Raw genomic sequence first — 20,939 nt, 5'->3', positions numbered from 1 at the left:
CTCCAAAACAGAAGATGATCCGAAGCATTTAATACGCGTCGGCAAGACAGATGACCACTTGGTGACATACTTCTGCTGTGATTGTAACCCATTTCCTCCCCAGACAGACAAATATTTCAGCTTCTCAGTGTTTAAAAGAGAGAAAGTATTTAAAAGGGAAAGGCATGTGTCAAGGCAAATTGGTTGCCACTCGTCCATTACAGCTGAAATACTTCAACCATCACCTCATTACATATAGAGTAATAGCAAAGCACGCGCAACAAGGGCCATAATTGGATTGGAGAAATGGAGCAGGAGTCCTGGGGATAGATTTGCAATGCTCCAGTCGGCGTTGCTCTATAAAAATATTACTATTTTTGTTGCTGAGTACACAAACTCCCATTGAATTCCAAAGGAGCTCTGGGTGTCCAAAGTCCTTTAATCTCTGCCCATCTGAAGATTTTAAATACCATCTTCCCCCTGTGCCGCCGGTGAGCTGAATGATGTTTTCACAGTTGGCCTGTGAGTTCTTGGATGCCACGGGGTGAGGGTTTCAGAGCTATTGGAGGAATCCAGCCTGCCCCAAGGTGCTACAAAGGAGTCTGATTTGGAAAATCTTCTCTATACGGCAAGGGCTCTCCTGTTGTGGAAATGGATTTCTTCACATGCATGGCAGCAGCCCCAGCCCAGCAGTGGACTACTGCAGATCCATCTCTCTCATTCCCATTCCAAGGGCATTATTCAACCAGCTAAAGCATTTCCTGCTGGGCAAGCACCCGAGTGCTTTACCCCAGCAGCACAACACAAGCCATTCAACACCATGTGCCTTTGGTACTGTCCCTAAAAGCCAGCCCTAAGGAGATAGCCCAGCCCTGAAAAAATAAATAACAAAATCCCTATCTAAAAATCTATTGTTTTTCTATTATTGGGTATCAAAAAAACCCCTAATCCTGCAGTCTGCTGCAAACAAGCAGATCCCTGCATTTGTTGTAGATGTAGTTTGTATGAGGATCATTCCTGCAAATAAACAAAACAAGCTCAATTCTTCATTCTTTATGCTGACAGGCATGAAGGCTAATTGTTTAGAATTGCATTTCAAATGTCCCAGTTGAGATAAGTGCCAGGAGGTAGAGGTAAATCACACAACTACCCACTCACTGCCTCAGAGTTTAAATAAATAGAAATTCAGGGCTAATTAATATTTAGGAAATGCAAAACTTGTCATCTTAAATCAGGCTGAAACACAATAATCACATTAAGTGCTTACTTCAGCAAAATACCGCAGAAATGCTAAGTGTTAGTGAACTACGTGTGTATTTATCCACTTAATTGACTCCTGGCTTCGACAGAACTCTATTACCCAGGAGTTAGAAGGAAATTTAATTCTGATCTGTGTGTTTGCACTCAAGGACTTCTGTTTGACTTCAGTTTATTTCAGTGGCAGAGCTGAAGAGCTACATTTTTCCAGATGTAATGGTACTAAGTTGAGCAACAAATATGACATTTAGCTTTTCGTGTGATGACCTTCCCTTCATCACTGGGAAATTCTTCATCCTGTTCTCCTTCGGTTTCACTTTCAGACATCCTTTAAAGCTGCTGCTTGGTGTGTTCGTGCACATACAGCCTGATAGGAAGCTCAGGTTGGGAATTGGGAAGAATTTTTTCTCAGAAGGAGTGGTGAGGTAGTGGAACAAACTATCCAGGGTGGTGGTGGAGTATCTGTCCCTGGAGGTGCCTAAGGAAAGGACAGATGTGGTACTTAGGGACATGGTTTAGTGGGCAATATTGGTGGTAGGCGGACAGTTGGACTTGATTATCTTAGAGATCTTTTTGAACCTCAATGACTCTGTGATTCTACCAATGCAAACGGCCAACTGCAGCCAATCCTACAGGCAGCCCCAATTTATCTGGCACCTTTTATTTGTGATATGCTGCGCCACTGATGTGCAGACTTCAGCTGAGTTTTCCCTTGGTCAACACGACTTCCTCGTGTAAGAGCAAAAAGGAAAGAGAAGAATGGAAATAGTGACAGCTCCATTCATCTGACCCACTGCCATCATTGCCCAGAAAGGACATAGCCATGAAAACTCCATACCCCTCCATTTTTGCAGGGTGGATAGCAGCTCTTGTGCAGACACCTTCAAAAGCCACAGTCTGTGTGACAGATTGACACAGCAGATAGCTGCACAATGCTTCTTAGAAGCCAGACTGAAAAAAAAATAAATACACTTTCAATAATCTCTACCTCAACAGGATGAAGCACAATCACAGAGTTCATCTGACAGCCTTGGAGTGCTGAAAGGCTTGCTGCAGGTTGCAGGGCAAACTGGGACCTCTGGCTGCAGGCAGCAAAGGGCTGCACGTCACTGCTTGGAGCACTGGGCACTTCCAGGGGATTTCTCCTCTCTCTTCCAGCGCGTGAGCTGAAAACCAATTGGTTCCTTCCCAGAGGCACAGGTCTGGAATGGCTCTGCTGCTCCTTTCAGTTCTCCTTCAACCCGTGACACGTTCAAATAGTGAACGAGTTCTTAAGGGTATTTATCACTGCTGTGTTAATGCACTATGAAAATCTTCACATTTCCTGCTTGCCACCTTTCAATACCTAACAAGATAGCTAAGCTAATTGCACCTCTTAAATTGAAAACTGATTCCAAGAGAGGTTGTTCCGAGATCCATCGCGGACAGATGGAGCAGAGGGATGTAAATACAGCTGGAGGGCTGACAGGGGACAGGACTTCGTGTATTGAAGATGGTGTCTTAATTCACATCAAGAAATAAAACAGAAACTTGTGGACAAGCAGCTTACAACACAAAATCTTTCAGAACTGAATAGGACTCCCCTTGCAGATTCAGCAGTGCTTGAACCAGCTCTTACTTGAGCATCTCCTGAATATTTCCAGGGAAATAACCTGGCCTAGGAAGAGAAGTTCAGAATTCACAACCCCCAGCCAAAGAATACTGTCAAGGGGTGTAACCCACTATAAGAGAAATACTTGCAGGTCTTGGGAGCACGTGACAGGGATCATATGGAGAGAGTGCACAGTCTGCACCAGACAGGGAGGAAAAACTGCCTCAGAGTTGGGCAACACAACACAGGGGCCTCCCGTCCAGCTTCAGTGCTGTGAGACAGGTCAGCTGCAACAGAGCTGCTCTCCTTCTTTGCCTGAAGGGAATAAAAGAAAATAGAAGGAACAATTTTGCTGCTCAATGAGGAAATTGAGATAAGGATCACGCACAAAGCCAAAGTGACACTCCTGCTTCACTTGAAAACAGAGATCGAAGTTTCAGATCCCTTTTACAAAACATCAGATAAAGGCAGTGCCTTTGATTTCCACTCCATGAGGACAGGTACAGAACAAAGCTTCCGATGGGCAGCCCATGCCTAAGCCTTTACTGGGGGGGCTTTGCTGGCACAACACCACTGTCCCCCTTCCAATGGCAGGGGGCGGCCCCAGCGTGGGCACCGTGCACAGTAATACACTGCAGTGCAATACAAGCTGCTTTGCCTCCATTTGGGGTGACTTCAGCGAGTTGTAGACCTTAAAGTTGTTTATGTAGCAATGCAGGCACTAACACATCACTTCAATAATCCTGCTCAATGTGCTTGAACTTTATTTTTTATGAAAAATCAGCCACAGAAAAGGTCCTCAATGAGTTGCAAATACAGCCTGGAAAAGCTCATTAAAGGCAGAGCCTGGCAAAGTCATTATTATGTATGTGTCAAGTTTAATTCTACAAAGAAGCAAATGCCATTAGTGCTCTCAGGAATCAATACACACTGCGCATCTGTCCACAACAGGGAGCAAAAAAGATGGGGGGAACTGAACAAACCAGCATGCTCGTTTACAAAGTCTCAGTATTCAGACTTTTTTATTTCCATACTATCCCTGCTTGAGTCATTAGGAGACATTTTGTACCGTTTCCAACCACAAAGCCTTCCTGCAGGCCAGGATTAACGAGTCTGACTTCTATTGACTTGATTGCACCCAGATCACAAGCATTGGAGCTCCAGCTCCAGACAAAACACAAATAGAAGCCCTTGGTAATGGAAGAGAAGACCAGATCCACCAGGAGCTACCAAGGGCCCCATCACTTACTTCTTTCACTGTCTAGCTGCACATCCCTGTGCAAACAGCTCCCCAGGATTACCTTCTACAACTTGGAATAATTCTCACAACACTGAGTCAAAAAATTCCACACACAGGGAACTTTCTTGTACTCTGATATGTACACAAAAGCACAGAAATACACATTTCTCTTTGGAAGTCAGTGTTGAGTTAAAGGCACGTTACAGAAAGGAGACCTTGAGTTTGTAGCAAGGTGAGGGTGTACAATCAATGAATGTACAGATGTTACAGTTATGAGATACACCAGAGAGCTTGGCTACATAGCTATTGCACCAAAGCAGAAAAGATAGGACACTTACTTGTATCCTGGGCTCACTTAGGAAATTCCAGTGGAGTAGATCTCCAAAAGAGATCCTTCCTCACTGGTAGTCAGCTCTTAAATGGGTCTAGGAGAGGTGGAACCAGGCTTCAACCCTTCCGGCAGCACAGCTGAATTGCCTTCACCTGTGTTCCTGTGGCTGGCTCATTGCTCACCTCAGGTGATCAATCAGAGGTTCAGGCCGTGGTTCAGCAGTTCCCATACAGAGGGTCAGCCTCATTTCCCAGCTGACAGTGTTGGAAGGAGTGGTGACAACTCCGAGTTGCACCAAGGGAAGTTCAGGTTGGATATTAGGAACAATTTCTTCTCTAAACACGTGGTGATGCATTGACACAAGCTTCCCAGGGAGGTGGTGCAGTCACCATCCCTGGAGATGTTCCAGAACTGTGGGGACGTGGCCATGAGGGACGTGGTTACTGGGCATGGTGGGATGGGTTGGACTTGCAATTGGCCATCTTAGTGTTCTTTTCCAGCCTTAATGATACAATGATTCTACGTAGGGATGTGGTCATTGGTCATGGTGGAATAGACTGTGGTTGGACTTGGTGATCTTAGTGGTCTTTTCCAGCCTGTGATTCTGTTGATGATGAGAGATAACACAAAGTGTTTGTTCATTTTATAGCATTAATTAAAAAAAAAATTCAACAAATAAAAACACAAAAGAACGTCAACTTAGTCAAGACGTCAACAAAGAGACATATTTTGCTCACTGTGGATCTCACCATACAAGGCAAAGAAAATAAGATTGCAGTTCCCAGATTCTCCAGTTAGTGTCTGTGTGTCCAGTTAGCTCCTGGTCCATGTGATCATCTAAGAAGGTCAAAAGAGTGGCTGAAAGTTAAAAGCATTGACTTAGGACAAAGGATTAATTCCTTACAAAAATCTTCTGTGTCAACTCAGAGTTTCCAGTGATACTTTCCTACCATACACATTCAAATATCAAGGTAGGATCATAGAATCACGGTAGTTGCTATGAACAAGTAACATACAACCCTTAACATATACTTCTAATAATCCTTGTTCATTTAACAATACGTGCCTGCATTGGAACAAGCGAATTTATTAGTTGCTTGTTCTGATATTTTCAGTTGAAAATCCACTTACTTTCAGCTCAGTTTATAGGTAAATAAAGGGAAGAATGGCTGCATCCCAACGGAAGTTCCAGCCAAACAAGTGAAGGAGCCTATTCACTGATACACACATCTCTTTTTTTGAGTAAAAACTGCCTATAGAGATAATTCAGCTGAACAAGTTTGTTTATAAACATGACGTCATTGCACACCGGATCTCAGATGAGCCCAAGACAGAATTCCTTGCACAATAACCTCCTTGTTCCACACACCCGTGTGCTTTGTAAATGGCTCCACATGCTTAATCGAAAATAAATCTAATTACCTTAATTTACTTCATCTCAAAAGTAGACGAGTAAACTATATGTTTAATTATAAACTTTCCACTTTGGGCAGCTATAATTAATGAGTCAAGGAATCATGCAATATGCCTAGAGCAACCTTTATTACTCCTGAGGTGCCTGAGCACCACTCACGCTTTAGAGCAAGTCACTTCCTATTAGTATTAGGAACCAAAATGCCTACCTAAGGCATTAATCATGGAATGCCACCGATCTAAGACTTTTAATTATGTACAGTGTGTATGCGATGCATGGATTGCACACGCAGTACGATGTTAATAAACAGCCATCCTGGGGCTACCAAGGGCCTTGGTTTGCTTTGTTTCACATTGTTAACTTGACGTAGACAGGGGATGGGAGGTTAGAAAAATGAGACTGTGCCATAAGGAGAGCAATACAGAATCACAGGATCATTAAGCTTGGAAAAGACCACTAAGATCACCAAGTCCAACCCCAACCCATCCCACCATACCCAGTGCCATGTCCCTCAGTGCCATATCTGCATGGTTCTCGAGCACTTTCATGGACAATGACTCCACCACCTCCCTGGGCAGCCTATGCCAACACTCAGCCAGTCTTTCTGAGAAAGAATTGTTCTTAATATCCAACCCAAACCTCCCCTGGCACTACTTAAGGCTGTCACCTCTCATTGCATCACTGTTACTGGGAGCAGAGGTTGCCCTCCTCTCATCACCACCTCCTTTCAGGCAGTTGCAGAGAACCAGAAGGTCTCCCATGAGTCTCCTCTTCTCCAGACTGAACCAACCCCATCCCCTCAGCTGCTCTCCATAAGACTTGTGCTCCAGACTTCATAGCTTCACTGCCCTTCTTTGGGCACGCTCAGGGGCATCAATGGTTCAAACACATCACTTCTTGTTCCTGAACGAACAGCTTTTCCTTGAAGTTATTTTCCTGCACAATGAGGAGAGCTACTGCTCTTCTGGAGCGCCACTGGGAAAGCTGACCTCCAGAGGACTCTGCACAGCCATTAGCATGAAGAAGGAAAAGTCTTTAACAAAATCTAGATACAAACAGAACAGATAGGGAAAGGGAGAGGAGAGGTTATTTGGAGAATTGCATGGTTTGTGTTGGTGCCAAATGGGAAAATTCAGAGCGATAATAGCTAGGGTGATTGCTAGTCAAAGGAAACAGAGCATCAGTTGGGCTTATCTTTGAACATAAAAACCAAACACAATTCAAAAAATGACCTGCAAGAAAATGCAGTTCAATATTTTCCCTTAGCAAAATAAAAGTCTCTGAAGTACACCTCCCCCAAGACCCTCAGCTGATTTTTTCTCAGATTTCCCTTTCATGCTTTTATGTAATTTTCTCTTCTAACGCTGCAGAAAATGGTGCAAGTGCTTTCCAGGCACAGCCTGTGTGCTGGCTCTGTGCAAAGCAAGCAGATTTGCTTTGGCCAGCCAAATGTTTGATTGCGTTGGTTACTATTAGCTGCACTGATTTTAACAGGGCTTCAAAGGACGATGACTGCAGTCCACGGTGCCTCTGCCAAGTGCTGAGAGCTGAGGCTCCAGAGCTGTGTTTTGGGGTGCAAGCTTTCTGCACCGCTCTCACTTTCCCTGCTGCAATTGTGGTTGCCTGAACAGCTCAGTAAAGATGAATGCTGTAACAGTGGCAGAATGAAGCAGGTATCTAACTGGGAGGCATTTACTATTCATGACTGCAGATGGTGGCATCAGTGGACTATGGGTTCCCAGCCTTGTAAGAACTATTGCTACCTACCCGCAGCTGGGCAGAAACCACCTATGAACACAGACACGAGTTGTTAAAAAATTTAACCACGCATCCTTCCATCTCCTTGTAAAATGTTACAAATGTGTTATTAGTCCCTATTTGTGTCTCTGCTTCTGGTGTAACGTTGCTTGTAATGCCAACCTAAGCACGCTTCAACCCACACTGTTTAAGACTTAATTAAAAAAATAATAATAATAAATTATCGATGTGTTTAAGAGTATCCTGGACTAATTCTCAAGTCTTGTTTCATCAGGGCATCACAACAAGAACTCAAAGGATCCCTCTGCAATATTTATACTCTGCTACACCTCCTTGCCCAGGGCTGCTGAAATTTTCATTCCGAGACGAGACAGTAAAAGCAAGCAGTTTTGTAAACCTGGAACGAGCGCACAGAAAAGGAAAGGAGAGACCTCATTCATCTCAGTTCTTGTTGGAGTCTCAGCATAGATTTATACATAATTCTTTTATTCTCAACAGGTTCATGAACAAGAAACCTGCGATGGAAAATTCAATCAGCCATTCACTCCGACACTATAATCTGCCTATAGACTACCCTATGAGCACCTGTAATTGTAAAACCTCTCCTTTGAAACTCTGTAGATGACTCCTTTTTGTTCTTCAAGAGCATCCTGCATTATGCCCAGGTTCACAACAAATACCTCTGAAGAAAAGATCTGCAGAAAGCCCTGTCGCACTGACTGCATTCTCAAGAGCTTTACAATGCTGTGAAGCATTTCTGAGGCTGCCTTCACACATCTGTTACTTAAGGCCACCCATTTTGTTTCAAGCATATTAACAGTTCCTCATGTTTTAGGTGCAAGACTGCCTCTTGATTTCACGAGTGCTCATTATACACCCTCAAAATGAGGAGGGAATGGGAGGATCATCTCTACAACAAATTGGCATCAGCTATACTCGCCCCAGGTTGCTCCCAGTGAATAAATTGGAATTTAAAATACTCTTCTGGTCCCAGATCCCCTGTGAAGAATGTTTTCAACCCTCTTTTAGGGCTTGCAAGAAAAACTCAGTGACTTATCCAATGTCACAAGAGAAATCTGCTAGTGATAGGATGAGGGGTGATGGCCTCAAGTTGCAACAGGGGAGGTTCAGATTGAATATCAGGAACAATTTCTTCTGTGAAAGAGTGATAATGCACTGGCACAGGCTGCCCAGGGAAGTGGTGGTGTCACCATCCCTGGAAGGGCTCAAGAGATGTGGCACTGATGGACGTTGTCAGTGGGCACGGTGGGATGGGTTGGGGTTGGACTGGGGGATCATAGAGGCTTTTTACAACCTTAACGATTTAGGAAAGCTTGAAACATTCTCTCCAGTTTAGGCTGGTGCCTAAACACCTTTGCTTTCTAACAGACAAATACAGAAAGCAAATAAAAAGGAGACAGACTAAAGAATTTTTACAACTAGGGGCTAGAGGTATGTTGGTACGCAATATCTAAGAACTACTTTTGTCCTGCTGGAGTGCCTGGACTCTTTTTGCTGAGCGTGGGCTCTATTGACGTTTCACCAGGAGCTCTCACACATCTCTCAGCAAGGGCAGCTGCCTGCATTAGCAGCCCCCAAATCATCCCAAATCCTATTTTCCCTCTTTTTGTGCTCAGCCGTCTCTGCTCTCAGCTAATTGCTCTGGAGGCACCAGCAGTGTGCAGCTGTGTGAACTCTGCCATGATGAAGCAGCAAGACCCAGGTCCCATTTGCAGGATAGGTCCCTTTTACTGTGAGAGCATCCAGACAGGCAACTGGTTTATAGCTGCAATATACAGTAATTCAGATAATAACTCTCAGGAAAGACTCGGTGCCAGGAAAAATGAGTACCATTGGCAGAAAATAAAGTAATAAGCTAAAGCAGACGTTTCACAGGTGATCTTTACAAGATGGGTAGCCTAGAGAAGTCCATTAAAGAGAACATGAGTGTCTTTCTTCGCTAACATGCCTGAAATCCAGCTTTCCATCTTGGAGTCTTTTACTTGCTGGCAATTTCTTCAAAGTGCAGTCAAACCACACTGACCTTGGCTTGCCCTTTATGAGGAAAGCTTTGTGGGCTCTAATGCTATAGCATCAGCCCCACTGGACTTGCTTTGGCGCTCACCCCACTTGCTCCCTGCTCTTGGTCCCACACACTGTCACCGTTCTCATTCTGCAGCACATCCTGAGTGCAAAGAGACTGCATTACAACAATAGTCTTGGTCACCCACTGCGCTGCTGCTTTCCATGGGACATGCAGCAAGATCTTAGGGCTTTTGTAGCTTCTTTTTAAGGATGGGGAAGCTCGGGGCTGCTTCTGCTGTCAGCGTGTTACTTCAGTGAGATATCTCAGTTGGGATTGTGCACGAATCCAGGAGTGGTCTCTGTGCTAGAAAACTGAAATAAGTGAGATACTGAACGGCGTAGGGCTCAAAGAGGGATGAGAACATACGGGCAAAGTGGCAGTGAGTTGTGTGACAGAGCTAAGGGCACAGCTCAGACTCCACTGCTCCAGGAATCTGAATTTGCTGAGAAACACTGTGCTGACAAGGGGCTCAGGCCAAGCAACAAGCAAAATGGGCTCCTATGGGGACAGAGCACTTCTGTGGACCCATTCACATAGAAGTTTAACAAACAGACCGCTAGTTACTTCCAGTGAATGAGCTGGCCATAGTTCATATTTTTCACATGGGTTCACCAGCTGACACCTGGATGCCCAAAGGCTGGCATAGGAAAGCCATTGAGATCACAGAGTTCACTATCATTATGCTACAATCAGAACAATCCAGATTTTAATTTATTATCAGAATCAGAAAAGTTTCCAAATACTTCTTGACTCCACTATGGTTAAAAACCTGCCTACGGTGCCTGGAGATACTGTAAGCCACTCCAGTTATGTGCTCAATGATTCCATGATTCTGACCAGCACTAAAGTTGGAAAAGACTACTAAGATCACCAGGTCCAGCCACCAACCCATCACCTCCATGCCCACTGACCATGTCCCCAAGTGCCACACAGGGTCCTTACTTTTCCAATGTGCCACATTTTCAGTCAGTATAAATCTGTTTGACTCCTGTGAAATCAATCGGGCTACGCAGATTTTCATTAGCTGTACTCCCTCCCACACTGCTTCCTCCAGTTTGAGGAACAGGCTTACGTAACGAATATCTGTAAATGTAAATTAGCACTTAATCACTAATTATTACTATATTTGATCGCCTATAAGCAGCCACAGTTATATTTGTGCTTCTTGATGTAAAGGAAAAAGAACATCATATAGGGCATGGTTGTTCTTTGCTAAGTATATCAAAGCCTTTAAATAAGTTATGTTTCTGAGAGAATATTGGGAATAGTGAAAAGTTGACTGTTCCTTGGATATCTGAGATTTTTTTCCTTTTTATCTTCACTATTTCTATTTATTATATTTAGTAGGGGAAAAAAGTATGATGGCGGTTCTCCAAAATGTATTAAATGTGCCCTCTAACCTCAAAAAGAAAATGAAAAAAGAAAAAAGGAAAAGAGGAGGAAAAAAGGAAAAAGAACAAAAGGAAAAAGAAGAAAAGGAAAGAAAAAAAGCTGTCCTTACAACTCTTGAGAATTCTCTTCCACTAAATTTGTCCGTTCTGAGAAAGATCAGGACTTTATGACTGAGTTTCTAAGCTGAGTCATCTGTGAAATAAGATGCACTCAATCTTTAACACTCCCCATATCAGGAATTATCATAAAATCATTGAATATCCCAAGTTAGAAGGAACCATAAGGATCATCAAGTCCAACTCCTAGCTCCATTATTTGCATTCAATAGATGAATCAATGAGGCCAAAAGAAATAAAAAGATTTGCTTGTAGTCCTTAACTTATTCAGCACTAAATTCTGTGTTTAAACTGCCTCTAAGCTTCAATGAAAGGGCAGAAAAAAATAATCATTCTCCACAAACAACAGTTCATTACGTGGTCAGGTTCTCATTTTGATATTTCACAGCTGGTATTTAGTGCTATATGCAAAGAATATGAAAAGCACCACTGATGGTTCTTTGCTGTTTTCTCTCTCTCAGTCTTGCTTGAAAAATCTAACTTAGCCAGATTTTTCATGGTCCATAAAATCTGTCTCAGCTGAACAAGTACATTTCCACCTAAGGAACCATCTCACGCACACTTAACTGATAAAAACTGCATAGTTGATAACTGATTATATGCCAATCACAGCATCATGGTTTGTTGGTTTGCAGAAGACAGGCATGTTTGTGAACCTTATTATACACGATCCCTAGAACTGATTCTTTCAAAACAAGTTCCAAGTGCTGAGTTGCCTGCAAACTTTGGAGAAGCATTTCAGACAGAAAGACAAAGATGAAATTGATATTTCCCTACTCATTCAGCAACATTTTGAACAGAAGAATAAAGAGAAACCCCACAGAGGAGAGGAACACGCATTAAGGGCTGAATAAAGAGAAGAGGACTCAGACCTGGTGGTGCAACGTGGAATGAGACAGGCTTTACCTCACTGCGCTATGCTAGAGGGTCTCACTTCATGGGTATCTATTCCATTCTCTCTATAATCCTGTGAATTATTTTGAATTAGAATCACAGAAATCACTAAAGGTTGGAAGAGACCACTGAGATCATCAAGTCCAACATCCAACCCATCAAACCTGGGTCACAACAATGGGAATCATGCTTGAGAATCAGTTTATTGGGTTCTTAGTTGAAAGTTCTGTACCTTTTGCTCATATCTGAGCTAAAGATGACATTCACAGCATTTATCGAGCGCAGTATCTCTTTTTTAATGCATTTTTTAATGGTTAATCCTTGTGTGAGCACTGGGAACCTTTGTGCTAGTCTCTTCATGCTTGCATTCATTTAGCCAGGGCCAGAGATTAATTTCCTTTGCATTATCATTGCAGTGGTGACCTGCAGTAAATGTTGAGTTATGGCCAAACTTATCACAAGATACTGTTGCTGTTCATCATATCTGGCAATAACTCTCATTTTTACTCAATAGCTCAAAAAGGAGAAGCGGCAAGATTCCTGCAGTAAATCTTGCAAGATATTGTCTGTTAACATTTAATGCGTGTCACCATGGTACAGTAAATAATTCCTTCTGTACAACACCTAGAACTTGTCTCATTTTATTATTCATTGAACACTGGCAAAGACAAAATCAAAACCCAGCTCGTCTTGTGTATCAAACGATATGACTGAGATCATAAAGAACTTCATGATTATGTCAGATTAACACTGTCCATCTCACGTGGTGAGATGGCATTCAGCTAGTCCTGGCATTCAGCTACGAAACAGGCATTCCTCAGAGTTGGACACATAAGCTTCACCATACTGCTTCATACTAATGACCCCTGTGCTCTCCCCTCATTGGATCTGTCGCTTCTAACAGTGTCCCAGCACTGCTCTCCCCTATCATTTTTCTGGACCCCATCTTTCCGCACGTGCTGTGAATTCCACCTTCTACAATCACCTTTAATGCCTGGTGCTACATGCTGAAATGAAACTTATTACGATCAGATGACAAAAAGTCATCATTTTAATGACTTCACAGAGCATAATTGGTATTGTAACACGTACTTTAAATGGCTGTTTAAGTGACATACGGGCTCATTATCTTCACCCTACAGTCAAATTGCCCCCTTCCCAAATAAAACAACACCATTTAATTCAAGTAATTATTTGCTTCTACAACAGCTTTTCCATAACATATTCACACACGATTTAAGGAAATAAAAGCCAAGAAGAAAGAAACCAACACATTTGTAGGGCTCTACCAAGTTATTTGTACTTTGATATACTGCAGGCAGAAAAGCTTACAGAACACCCTCCAGGCTCAGAACATCCAAATGAAGACACTACCTTGGTTGCTTTGGTGCCAGGAATTCCCTGTCCTCAGAATGAAGAAATATTAACTGTTGTAAGCCAACCTCCTACTTTTTACAGTTCTGAAGTTACTCCCAAAGTATTCAGACTGCAACTTGAGTTTTCTAGAAAGAAAGAATGCAGTGGCAGATTTGAGGCTTTGCTCCACACCAAGGCAGCTATGCTGCTTTTCTTTAATCATACCCAATATCCTGCAAACATTTAAGAAATGAACTACTGTTCTTCATGTTGTTACAGGCACGAGAATGAGATGCAGTGGGAAAGCACATGGGTGGAACTCACGAGTGATGCAAACACAAACTGCAGAGTATGCACTGGAGAGGATTGAGAAAAAAGTATCAACAGGTAGAAGGAGTTTCAATGTGGGATTCAATAACTGAAGTCACAGAAAGATGATACCTCACAAATTAAGTGAAGCTGCACAGGGCAAGAGAGAACAGCATGTAATGGTAGCAAAACAAACACCAAACTCGTGCTCCAATACATATTAATGATGTGTGTCTGATTTTCTTTGGGCCTTTGTGCCTTTAAAAGCAGAGGATAAATATTTACTGTGCTAGATGCATACAAAATTACTATGCTGTGTGCTACTTTTAGCCAAATTTTGTCTTCTTAGTATAGTATTCAGCAAGATACCATACCGGATTTGAGCATATGCTTGCTTCATTAGCACTTACACTTGCAGGGGAGAGAGATTGAATGCAATTTCTGTGAATGCTACAAAAGATGTATGCCAGTATGGATGGAAATATACTCATACCGTGCAGTGAGAAATTATTGAGTTATTTTAATCTCAGAGATCTTTATCAGAGATTGAAATAATCCAATTTTTCATGAAAGATACTCCAGTGTATCCAGATCTAATCATCATAATTGGAAACAATTTTGTTGGAAGAATGTGTTAAGACTGATCAATAAGAAACCCTCATGGTAGGCAGCATACAAACAAATCAGAAGCAGTAGCCAACTCCCATCTTAAATTATGACCAAAGTATGAAAATTTTAAGGGAAGGTTCAAAAGTAGAACCTTCAAAAGGAATAAAAGAAGCCCAAACTATGGCCCTGCCCAGGATCCAGGGGTGAGACTTCAGAAAGGAGTAAAACACAACACTGACAACATACAGAGTGGTTTCAAAGCTTTGGAATTTGGGAATTCTGTGCTTGATATCACCGCCCACCAATGAAACACCAAGGCAAACAAATCTGCAAAAAAAAAAAGAATGCAGGTGGGAAACTTTCCCTGTCCCTAAATGAAAGTCAAAGGCTCCTCCTGAAGTTGCTTACACGTTTCTGCAGGAATTGTCTAAAGTGCTGCCTGTTTGCTTCTGATCCCATGATGCAACTTCCAGCCTTCAAGTAAGCTTCCTAATCCTTCGTGGTTATGGCTGCATGCTGCCAGTGTCATTTTGTGTTTGATCCCCCTGCTCTCACAACGTGCTGCCGTGCAACTCCAGATGAACTCTGGTAGCGCTGGCCATGAAATCACTCACTGCAATTTGTTTGCATATATATTGAAAAATGAAGTGATGTTAGTTGAGATTGGGTGGGGGGAGAGAAAAGAAAAAAACCCAACTCTGTTGCCTGCAATCCATAACCTCAGCAACCTGCTGCTTAACTCTGCAGGGGGCTCTTCTGTCCTGTCCATACCTTGTCTCTGTCCACGGGTCGCACAGCAATATCTAGTAAAACAGAATTAACTTGGAGTTTATGCAGCACCAAGTTTATTGCAGAGATAAACAGAGTGGTCATAGGTCAAAGAAACATAATGAATGGGATCAGTGTATTTCAGTCTGAAATCACGAGGAGCACACAAGAAGCTGATGCTCGAGTGCCTGACCCCTGTCAAGCTGCATCCCTTCCATTCACAAAGCCCAAGATGACTGCTGGAGGATAACAGTGAAATTGCACTGACTTCTGCAGGACTGTGCCAGCTGAGGGCCTGGCACAACTATCATAGTGTGAGGTCTGACAGACTCAAGTGGAAGAAAAGGATTCAATCTTAGGAAAAGTGAAAAAACAGTATCCTGTATCAAAAGCCCCACTAGCTGAATGTTCCAAAGTGATGGAGAACAAATCCTGGTCCTTTACTGCACATCCAGACTGATGACTACACAGCACCCGGAAGCATTCATTTTATATCTGGGAGTGGTCCCAGCAAAGGACTGAAGTGCTGGGACTTAGCCACAGCGCTATATTGCCTATGTTTATAATTAAGCTCCAGCTCTCATAGTCCCTCATCATAATCACCATGATGCACTGACTGATCTCTGCCAGCTTGGCAATAACTGCCTTCCTCCTGGCTTCACCATGCAGCCCCTCAGCTGCCATTTGTCCCCAAAGCATTGGCACAGGCTGCCCATAGGGGTGGTGGGGTCACCATCCCTGGAGGTGTTCCAGAACTGTGGAGATGTGGCACTGAGGCTCACGGTCAGTGGGCACGGTGGGATGGGCTGAGGTTGGACTTGGGGATCTTAGAGTCTTTCCAACCTTAATGATTCAATAATTTTGTCTTGGGGAATGCTTTGCCAGAAGGTATGTTTTCCTGCTGCCTTTTTTCACTGTGCTTCATCTGATCCTTATGCTACACTCAGAATTAAAAAGCACTGTGGCTGTGAAGGTTAATAATTGACAATGGACAGTGCAGATATCTCAGCTGAAAGCTGAAAGTCAGTGATGCTCAACACATAATTGTCCAGTACAGCTATATTTGTTTCAGGTATAGTGCAGAACATTTTCTCATGCCCAAGATATTACTCTCTTACGATCGCAGGAGTATCTGAACCAGATCAGCCTGCAAATGCTTCTTGAGGAAATTGGGTTTCTCCGCTCTATTAGGAGCATTCCATTTTTATGATTAAAATCAGAAAACAATGTTCTTCCCAGTTAAAGTGAAATGTGCAAAATATGACTTTCCTATAACTAGATTTCCAAATACTTATCTAAAGTGCTCTGAAAAGGTATTAATAAATAAGGATGAAAAATGAAAGCTGCATAGCAAACGTTTCATAAAGTGTATTTGCTCTCTGAGTTATGGACAACATGATTTAGAGAAATAATAATAATACTTTACACTTCTGCTCCTTTCAATTGACACGCTTCCATAAATAAAATGCTGAGCCTTAATCAGAAAGGAAGGTATCATGTTCTCCATTACACAAAATTAGGCAAAAATGAAGGCGAAAACAAATAATCAGCCAACAGTTAAAGCCACAGCCAAGACATTTCTGCAAAGACCCTTACTGACTAAAATTTGTTGCTGTGTGCTCAAACCAAAGGGACGCCAAACTATTGTTAAAATTAAGTGTGTTAAGTGTGGTATGGTTGGGATGGTTTGGATAAGTTGTCGTTCCGTGAATAAAAAAAGCAATAAAAATAGGTGGATTAACCAAGATTGTATCTCATTCTGAGAAAATGTACCATTTTGGAAGGTCTTGATAGCAGAATGAGAAAAGACAACTGGAAGATTCTAAAAAAGGTATCTAGCCAACTGGATCCTGCCATCACAATAGATGTTAGGCAGCAAAACACTTGTGATAGTCTGCATTGAAAGGATTTAACCTAGCATCACACAGGCAGGTTGGGGCTGAAGTCCCTGGGGCACCACAGTTGGCTGGACCTATCTGCATTTGTATCTCAGCAGCTAAGCCAGCTAACAGTCAAACTTTTTGGGTGGTTGGTGACTCACAGAACACACTGCAGGGAAGGAAAATTATGTTTTCACTCTCGGATGTGAGCGTTGGTTATACAACAACCGCCAAAAAGAATCCAACAATGAGGTACATACAGAAAAATGTGACAAGTGGAAATAACTGAGAGGCCTTTTCCTCAACACAATCAAAAACCCCTTGGTTCCAGATCTTTGCATCTTCCAGATCACAAAAACAAGGGAGCAATAGGCTTTTGCAGGTTACAAAGGCCTGAAAATGTGCCATGTGGCTTGCGATGAAGGGCAGCTGGGAGGAAAAGAGGACAGTTGAATTCTGTTACCAAAAATAATCATAAAAGTCCTTGAGGCAAAAAGAAATTAAAAAAAAAATAAATAAGAGGGGATTACTTGGCATACAGGGGTATGCAGGAAGCTCTGAAGGACCAGAATAATACACCATCAAAACACAACTGTTTAAAGAGTACCTTTTCTTCTCTGCTCAGGTTGTTGTCTTTTGTTCCATCTCATTTCAGTGACCATCAATACATCTGTCTTTTCCCTTCTCAGCTGGAAGAGGTTGACAGTAATCCAATTGGATACAAGCCCAGATGCACTTCTTTCTTCGTTCCTTCTTTGTAGCCTGTATAAAAAAACAACAAAACCCAGACAAGACAAGCATTACTTACAATTCAAAGTCAACCTCTATTTCAAACAAACCCCCCAATCAAACATGAAAATAACACCAAAAATCTACTACAGAAATTAAGCTGATAAAAATTATTTCATTTCTCCACAATTTTTGTTCACTCTTAATATTGAGCAGAGCAATGTGACTTGAAAATCGACTCTGCTAAGTATAGAATCATGGGATCAATAAGGTAGGAAAAGACCTCCAAGATCATCAAGTCCAACCATCAACCCATCATCACCATGCCCACTAACCACATCCCTCAGTGCCACATACACCCTTTTCTATATATATAGTGCATAGAAGTATTCTGATCCATTTTTAATTAGCTAATAACACTGAACTCTGCAGAAATAGGCAGCCAGGTCCATGGTTTCACATGCACACATAGACATGCTGGGCTTGGAAAGGACCCTTCAGAGATCATCTGGTCCAACCCCTCTTGGCTACAGAAGGTTGCTCACAACTTTGTCTCTAAGGACAGAGAGTCCACAGCTTCTTTCTATGGATTACCGTCGTAATAAAGATATCGTATCTTTTCATATCAAAACTTACAAGATTCCAGCTGTCAGGAAACATTTATTGTCAGAAAGAGAGGTCAGGCATTGGCACAGGCTGCCCAGGGAGGTGGCAGAGTCACCATCCCTAGGGGTGTTTGAGAACCGTGGAGGTGTGGCACTGAGGGACATCGTCTGGGCACAAGTCAATGCTTGGACTTGGTGACCTCAAAGGTCTTTTCCAACCTAGAAGATTCTTAAATCTTTTCTGAACTGGCTAAGCACAGATTCTGCTGCACCTCATTCAGTGCAATTGGGGGTACAGGTAAATTTTGAAGCGCTAGGTCTGCTCAGCCTCCTTTTCTTCACCTCTGATGATGCACAGCTTGCTGATCTCCTCCTCATCAAGGTCTCTGATGCTCCATTGCTGCAGATTTGGGTTGCTTTGGACACACAACTGCTGTGCTTGCTGATGCCTTGCCCCAGGCCATAATGCATGTTGGGCTCTCCCTCCCACCTGCTGAAAAGCTGTGTGACCCTCACAGCGACCCCCACTTTGATTAATCGCCTTTGTAAAATCTTTCTTCCTAATACAGCGTTTCTTTGTTGGAGAGACAAAACTTCAATCTTGCAGTTTTAGAAAAGGACAAGCTGGCCTTTAAAGCAAACAGATCAGAAAAGGACCCCTGAGAGGCACTTTCTGAGCTGCCGCACAATTTCGGCCCTGCTTGCAGACGCTGAGAAGATGTGCTGAACTATCTGGGGGCAAAGGGCTGCTCTTGATTGCCTTCTGAGATCTCAAACTCAGTAGCTGCCTTGCCAATTCAATACAGCCATGCTTTGGTGCTTAAGAAAGCATTCCTGAGGACTTGCCTTCCTTTCTTCTTTTCAGAAAGGCATTAGCCATGAAGTCAGCAGAGAAAAGGCTGAAAACATGATTTTAATGCACCTTGAAGTCTCAGAAACCAGGACAAAAACAACTCACCCTTCTAGCGCTCCTCTGTTTTGGCACACCTGATTTCAGATTTCTGAATATTCAGGACTGATAACACTGCTGGATGTTTTTCAGCCTGCACAACAATGCTCTTGGGGTTGATGTGATTTTAATAGCAACCAGCCACATCTGCACCTGCGGGAGCTCAGCAGGGCTGAAGGCTGCACAGAAGGAAGCAGCACCTTGCAGATTTGTCTGAGCATCTGCAGCACGGGAGCAGCCTGCTCGATCACAGCCTGCAGGAGCACAGACAGTGGTGCTCTGAGCCTGTGCTCGGCAACACCTGCAGAGCCATGGGGACCCAGTAAACACAGGTTTCCTGCCTTCTGGAGCTGCTTTCATTTTGTTTTCCTCAAGTCGATGTCAGTCGGTAGCAATGTGAATGCAGTAACGGGGAATTCAAAACCTCCAGCCCCTGTCTGCCGTCAGTTCCATCTCTGCTGCTTTGTAGCTGTCTGCAGGACATTCCTCTGGCCTCACAAACACCGGCTAGCTGCACAGACCCCATAAACACCTCCTCCTCTAGCATATGTATTACAAAACACACCACTTTGTGCTGCTCTCAGCCAGCCAGCAGCTCAGCTCCTTATGTAAGCTTGGGCAGAGATCAACATTTGTTGCTTCTATTCCTTTCCAGCAGCGTGAATTGGCGAATAGGAGGTCCCAAGTTCTTCCCTTTCCAGTTGAGTCTCATTTCAGTTTACTCAGAACCAAGGGTGGCTGAAAGGCTCTCTGAGGGAAGGTTGGGTGAAACAAAGAGCTGGAAAAGAGCTGGGGAAACATAAGTTAAATTTCCTCATCTTGCACAGATATCCTCTCATGACATGGAAGGAACTGCACAATATTTTCAGCCCTTACATTCTCAGTAACGCAAGAGGTACAAGGAGATTTCCATCATTGCTCTTGCCTCCAGCACTCAGTGCTTATTCACAGGACCTCAGGATGTCACAGCTCTAAGCATAGTGAGAGAGCTCACTGCTAGCAGGGAACAAGCCAGGAAACACAACTGTTACCATTTCACAATCAGAAGTTCACTGTTAATGGTAGCTTTGGGGTCTGCATCCAGCAAGAAATATCCTGATTTTCCAGTATCTTTCAACAGCCACTAATGCACAGGGAAGATCCACTTCCCAGAAACTAGCAATAAATAAATCCCCTCATTTTCCATTCTGAACTTTACCTGCCCCTGGACCACATTTAATACAAAATATTTTAATTAGAGATGGTTAAAAGTCAACTTGATTATTCACGAAGCAGGTATTTTCTCCTCTTCTGCTGCCTCCTTTGCTCTGCATAATCACCATGGTCATTAATTTTAAATAGCGCTAATTATTGTCTTTTGGACTTTCACTAGACATCTCACCCATCTGCACTGGCAAGACCTAAACATGAAGAAAACAGGGTTTGAGTCTTGTCAAAGCCAAGGAGGACAGCAAGGGAGAATGTGCTAAGATACACCCAAGCTGGTGAAGAGGAGGTGTGAAAGGCACCATCTGGATAGCCTGCATCACAGGGCTCAAAATGAGGATAGATAACATTGAAGTGGCAATATTATTACTCTCCTTAAGGGCAGCCACAGCAATTTGAAGTTTAGCATTTCAGTGAACCATTAAAGCGGCAGGCTTGGGTCAGACCAAGGGGTCCATCCAGCCCCACAT

The 20,939-nt window shown here is 43.0% G+C and overlaps 1 long non-coding RNA gene across 1 annotated transcript in view; it reads right to left on the bottom strand.

Moving 5' to 3' along the window:
- Nucleotides 1–602: 602 nt before the first annotated feature.
- The window catches only part of LOC128090198 (uncharacterized), a 62,615-nt gene continuing 42,278 nt past the window's right edge, over nt 603–20,939 (bottom strand). The window contains exons 3-5 of the long non-coding RNA XR_008210863.1: nt 17,588–17,742; nt 4,406–5,235; nt 603–3,142 (exon numbers count right to left, since the gene is read on the bottom strand). This is a non-coding gene — a long non-coding RNA (uncharacterized LOC128090198). The remainder of the gene's footprint in view (nt 3,143–4,405; nt 5,236–17,587; nt 17,743–20,939) is intronic.

The sequence above is a fragment of the Tympanuchus pallidicinctus genome, unplaced genomic scaffold (assembly GCF_026119805.1).
Source record: "Tympanuchus pallidicinctus isolate F22 unplaced genomic scaffold, pur_lepc_1.0 scaffold44, whole genome shotgun sequence".
Lineage (NCBI taxonomy): Eukaryota > Metazoa > Chordata > Aves > Galliformes > Phasianidae > Tympanuchus > Tympanuchus pallidicinctus.
Note: the sequence above shows the minus strand (reverse complement) of the source record. Positions and strands in the feature narration are given on the sequence as shown.